We start from the raw sequence: 6,649 nt of genomic DNA on the forward strand, positions 1-6,649 counted from the left end.
AAAATCCAGATAAAATAAATCATTGAACCGATTTTTACATGTTATAAGAGGATTCTTATTTTGAAAATGTGCTATATATTCCGATAATTCTTATGTAATTGTAGCATGTCATATAGCGACAAAAGCTAACAAATTATTGGAGCAAATTACACTGATCGCTGACGACTTTTCTTGATAACACCAAGCTTCGAATGTATGATAGCCTACTCGGCTGTGTGGTCTATTGGTGACTAAAAAAAATTACTTTCATTGCCGTTGCCTACAAATAATATAATATTTGAAAAGCTTCAACTTGATAGCATATGCTGTGGCTTTCCTTACACTATTATAAACTATAGCCTTAGAAGGAAATTCTTGTAAGGAAAAATATTTCAATAATGTGAAATGTACAAACCAACATTTTTTTTAAATTATAGCAGAAAGTAAATTGTCTTTTCTAAAAAAAATGATAAATTATTCATATATTTTACATTTGACATATATCTTACATTTATCATATCTGATCAAGATATTCCAATGAATATCGTTACAAAAAGACGCTTCAGTACAAATATCTCATTTGCATATATCAGAGAGACCAAAAAAATATATTATGGTTGCGTCTGCAAATGGACGATGAAATCTATTATATTATCGATATAAATCTATTATTTCGATGCTTTTGAGACAAAGAATGTATATGAAAATATTTATATTATTTATAAATTTTACGACATTACATCAATTTGCATAAAACATTTTATATTGTTAGCTTTTGATTATATCGATTTAACAAACGTCGTGCATACATTATAATTTGTAGAAAGTTATATGCAAATATCTTTTTTATTGTATATACAGAATGTCGCAGAGTACTATACATATATAAGCGCTTGTAAAGAGCGCAGTAAATTGAAGAAACAAGTCCCAGCATTTTACAATTTCCGCAATAATAGAAAGAAATAAAATAAATTAATTATATAATAATATTAAATAAAATCGATCGAATGTGTATCTACATGTGTGTGTGAGAGAGAGCGGGAGAGAGAGAGAGAGAGAAACGCTCGGCAGTTCGAGCTATTGCATGATTCAGTGTGTTAGGCATTTTGTCGGCGCGCGGCAATGGGAGGGACAGCGCGGCGCAGCGATGACGTTGTAACGAATGACAACGGCTTGTCTTGCTGTTCTTCTTTGCCACGTGCCGACGACATGTCTAATACGCCGGATCATGCAATAGCTCAAACGGCCGAGCGTTTCTCTCTCTCTCTCTCTCTCACTCACACAAACACACAACACACACATATTCGTTCGATTTTATTTAATGTTATTATATAATTTATTTATTTTATAATGTCTATTATTGCGAAAATCGTAAAATGCTATGAGACTTTTTTCTTCAATTTACTGCGCTCCTCACAAGCACTTATATATGTATAGTACTCTGCAACACTTTGTATATACAATGAAAGGGATATTTGCATATAACTTTCTACAAATTACAATTTATGCACGACATTTGTTAAATCAATATAATCAAAAGCTAACAATATAAAATGTTTATGCAAATTGTTTGTTGTAATATCGTATTCGTAAAATTTATAAGTACATAATATTTATAAATATTTTCACAATATATTTTTAATATACAGGGTGTCCGTCGATTTTCGACCTTAATGAAATAAATAAGTAGATTGGCTCAAATTAAGAAGGAATGACCTATATTGTTTTGGGATTGTCGCAATAATTAACGAAATATTAAATAAAAAAGATCGGCCAATCTGCATGAGTAAAAGCGCGCGGCGAAGCGGTGGGCGGGTCGCTCTCCGAGACATGATGGTGGTTTGCGATATATCGCAATACCGCGCCGAAAAATGACCCGTCCCCCCTTTTCGTGGCGAGAAAATGATGCGCTATCATTTCCACACCACCTTGCGGTAGATAGCATGGTGCGCTTTTTTTATAGTGGTTTCCCCCATAGGCCTATTCCACTCTCAATTTAAAAATTATTCAAAATGCCATTTACTATACGCTGAATATATCGTAAATGTAAAAAATTAATGGCAGTACCTTTACAAAAATTGATTCGTGGTTGAAAATCCCTCGATAAAATGTATTGCGTTGATAATGTGATACGATGATAAAATTCTTCAAGAATCCTTTCTTCATCTCATACACGAAGACGCACTGCTGGACCGGTTATCCCGATATTATGCACGACACTCAGTTTCACATAATTATTGCACAACACGTAAAATTGTACGGCCACTTGGTTTTTGTGCACGCCCGAGAAATGATTCCATGTAAATTACGGCCGCGCGATGAGTATTTTCTCCCGCTAGCCCGTATGCCACAATCATGTCCGTATATTTCTGCGGAGTATACTTCATTTTCACTGGTAATTAACTGCGCGAACATAAGATTTTTACTAAGCGTTTTAGCTCTCGCACGTTGTTGCCAGACTGCGTACGCCAGCAGCACGCAACTACAGCTGAGCAGACATGTGAGTGTAATCATAGTGCGCAGGCGTCGAACTCACACGTACGCTTACACTCACATGTCCGCTCAGCTGTCAGCTGTAGTTGCGTGCTGCTGGCGTACGCAGACTGGTAACAGCGTGCGAGAGCTAAGACGTTTTAATAAAAATCTGTGTTTGCGTAGTAAATTAACAGAGAAAATGAAGGCAAGAATACTCTGCAGGAATATATGGATATGATTGTGGCATACGGACTAGCGGGAGAAAATACTTATCGTGCGGCCGCAATTTACATGGAATCATTTCTCAGGCGTGCACGAAAATCAAGTGGCCGTACAATTTTACGTGTTGTGCAATAATTATGTGAAATTGAGTGTCGTGCATAATATCGGGATAACCGGTCCAGCAGTGCGTCTTCGTGCACGAAATGAAGAAAAGATCCTTGAAGAATTTTATCATCGTATCACATTAACAACGTGTGCAATACATTTTATCGAGAGATTTTCAACCACGAATCAATTTTTGTAAAGGTACTGTCCATTAATTTTTTACATTTACGATATATTCAGCGTATAGTAAATGGCATTTTGAATAATTTTTAAATTGAGAGTGGAATAGGCCTATGGGGGAAGCCACTATAAAAAAAGTGCACCATGCTATCTACCGCAAGGTGGTGTGGAAATGATAGCGCATCATTTTCTCGCCACGAAAAGGGGGGACGGGTCATTTTTCGGCGCGGTATTACGATATATCGCAAATCACCATCATGTCTCGGAGAGCGACCCGCCCACCGCTTTGCCGCGCTTGTAGTATCGGATTACGGTGGGACGACTCTCGTCGCCGCGCGCTTTTACTCACGAAGATTGGCCGATCTTTTTTATTTAATATTTCGTTAATTATTGCGACAATCCCAAAACAATACAGGTCATTCCTTCTTAATTCGAGCCAATCTACTTATTTATTTCATTAAGGTCGAAAATCGACGGACACCCTGTATATATAGAGACATAGCTAAACGAATGCAATGATATTAGAATTATGTTTAAATATGTACGCAGTAAAGACAGATCTATGCTCTAAATTGCTTGTGCGAGACGATAGAGTGAAAATGCAACATATTTTTTGTTTCAATAAATACAATTAACATAATATAAAGAAAAGTTTTCATATTGCTCTTTCCAAAATATACATGTCTTTTTATATTAGATAAGATTGTCGGTAACATAATTATAAGTGTTAGTAATGTACCGACACTTTTAGTTATGTTAAAATAAGAACGCCTACCCGTCGGAATTCGGCTGCGACTCCGGCATCCTCTTAAATAATGTTACTTTGACAGATTTAAATATTAATACATTGGACACGTCATATGCAAAATATACTTTTACAAATAATATTGGAAACAATATTTGCGATAGTGTATGTTCTACAAACGTTGAAGATGATAATCCTCTTGATAGTGACGATGATCTTCCTTCTGATAATACTTTGTCTTCTGTCAGCACTTCCTCAGTCGAGCCATCATTTCAAGAAATGTTAGCATCCTGTTTCATAAAAAATAATCTTACTCATGTGCAAGGAAATAATATTTTATCTCTTCTTAGAACACATTCTTGTTTTCGTAACTTACCAAAAGATGTAAGAACACTTATAAATACTCCACAAGATAAAACTATTATTTATAAAGTTGATCCAGGTGAATATGTTCATTTTGATGTGGCAACACGCGTTTTCCGAGAACTTGAGCATTTTTGAATAGAATCTCTTCCAAGCGAATTAGAGCTTGATTTTAGTACCGATGGATGTTGTTTGGATAAATCAAGGAGTATTCATATTTGGCCAATTCAGTGTAGACTTGCAAACATTAAGCATTCTAAACCAATAGTCGTAGGAATATACAAATGTTCTGCAAAACCAACCAATGCAAATACATTTTTTGAGAAATTTGTTGAGGATATAAAAAATATATTAGTTAATGGAGGTATTACCTTTCGTGGAAAAAAATTTCTTGTACATTTAAGATGCTTTATAGCTGATGCACCAGCTCGTGCTTTTATTCTCAATCATCGAGGGCATATGTCCAGTCATCCATACTCTAAATGTAAAATTTTTGGTGTAACATGTGAAAGACGTAATATTTACTGTGATGTCAATCATTCTTTGCGAACCAATAAAGATTACATTAGATGTTTAGATGAGGACCATCATAAAGATGATAAAAGTTCATTATCCATATTACTCATAGGAATGGTTTGTCAAGTGCCTTTTGAGTACATGCATCTTGTATGTTTAGGAGTTGTAAAAAAATTATTATCTGTGTGGATTCATGGAAAATACTCACAGTTTACAAAGTTATCTGCGTTATCTATTTTTTGTATATCTACATGCTTGAAAATACTTGCAACATATTGTCCTTCTGATTTCGTGAGACGTCCTAGATCACTTAATGAATATACTAAATACAAAGCTACAAAATTTCGACAATTTCTTCTGTATACAGGTCCCCAGTTGTTACTTATTCTTAGTATTCTTAGTATTCTTAATGAAGAAGTCTACAAACACTTTTTACTTTTGCATGCAGCAATTAGAATTTTGATTTCAACATCACCATTATAACGATGCACCCTTGCATCCCCCTAATTAATGCCCAGCATGCGAGCTGGAAGCTGCCGCCCGGCAGAACACCGCCGGGCAAAGGGCAGGGCGCATAGCGCCACATTTTTAACCGCCACAACGGCTTAAAATCAAGCCGGGCCGAATCGGCGAAGTACGTCGAAAACGGCCGACAAGTACCGAGCGAAGGAGTTAGATCTCCCCGCGCCCGGCTCCGCCGCGCTCCTACGAGCGGAACTCACGCCGTTCCGTTTTCCCGACTGCTCGGTGGGGGTGAGTCTAATGTACGCCGGCGCGGACTAATTAGACCAGTATAAAAAGGGCGACCCATCAACCATAGGCACCTTTTTATTCCGAGCTTCTCGAGCGAACCATCGCAAAAGATAGCTATCCGATACCAGTCTACAAAGTTTCAAGACCAAGCGGTGGGGTGCTCTCCACCACGCCTGGGAGATCTCAGGGGTCCGACCAAATAGACGAATCCATTTTTTTCGTTTCCTCTCTCTCTGCGTGCAAACTAAATTGGGGCGCACCCCGATTTAACCGGGAGATCTCGGTACACGCACAGCATCCATCCTCGTCCCGTCGGTTCATACAGAGGCAGAGAAGAGAGCTGCCCCCAGCGGTTGTTCCCGCTAAGAACCGACTATCCCGGAAAACCCGACCACACCATACGGGGAAAATACGGCCCGATTCTACGCACATCGGGAAGCGAAAAAGCGCGACGACAAAAATCATAAACACGCGCCGCTTACGTCACGCGGTCATCGACCGCACCGCGAGCGAAATTATAGTCAAATTCTCCGTTTACCAAAAATCACGGATTGCGCCGAAACCACACGACCGTTCCGAACCGGACTTACAGCATCCGAACCGCGTTTTAAAACTGTAACACCCCCCGGAAGCGCATCGTTCCGCGGTGCCCCCGAACGCAATAAACGCTGCTGTTTTCCAACGGCATTTAATCCGGCGATATAGCGATCAAGCGAAAGAAACCCGGCGGCGGTCGCGCTTCGCGCACGAAGAACTTCACATACACACACCGTTACACACACACACATCTACACCTACGCACACACCGACACGATTGTATCTCGTCACACGCAAATATATATATTATTTAAAATACCACGCGTATTTTTTTTATTGCGCTTGCCTACCCGAACCTTGGAAACACGGCTGCAGTTATCCGCGACTCTGACGGAGAACGCCCGTTACACCATCAAAAACATATTTGAATTTTGCTGATCTTACATTGCAAAAATTTGTTCTTAGATGTAACAATCTTTATGGTCCAACATTTAATTCTTATAATGTGCACGGTCTTATTCACCTTACAGATGATATGCGACAATTAGGGCCTCTAGATTCCTTCTCAGCTTTTCCATATGAAAATAATATGGCTGTTTTCAAAAAATATTGTAGGAAACCTGGTTCTGTTCTTCAACAAATTTCAAACAGATTCGTCGAAATGGAAGCACATGCAGTAGTTGACTATTGTAGCACTGATTCCTCAATTCATTTATCCATGAGGCATAATGGAGGCCTTCTTCCATGTAATATTGCTAATTGTAATCAATATCG

Source organism: Camponotus floridanus, unplaced genomic scaffold, assembly GCF_003227725.1.
Source record: "Camponotus floridanus strain SB8 unplaced genomic scaffold, Cflo_v7.5 scaffold166, whole genome shotgun sequence".
In the NCBI taxonomy this organism is placed as follows: domain Eukaryota; kingdom Metazoa; phylum Arthropoda; class Insecta; order Hymenoptera; family Formicidae; genus Camponotus; species Camponotus floridanus.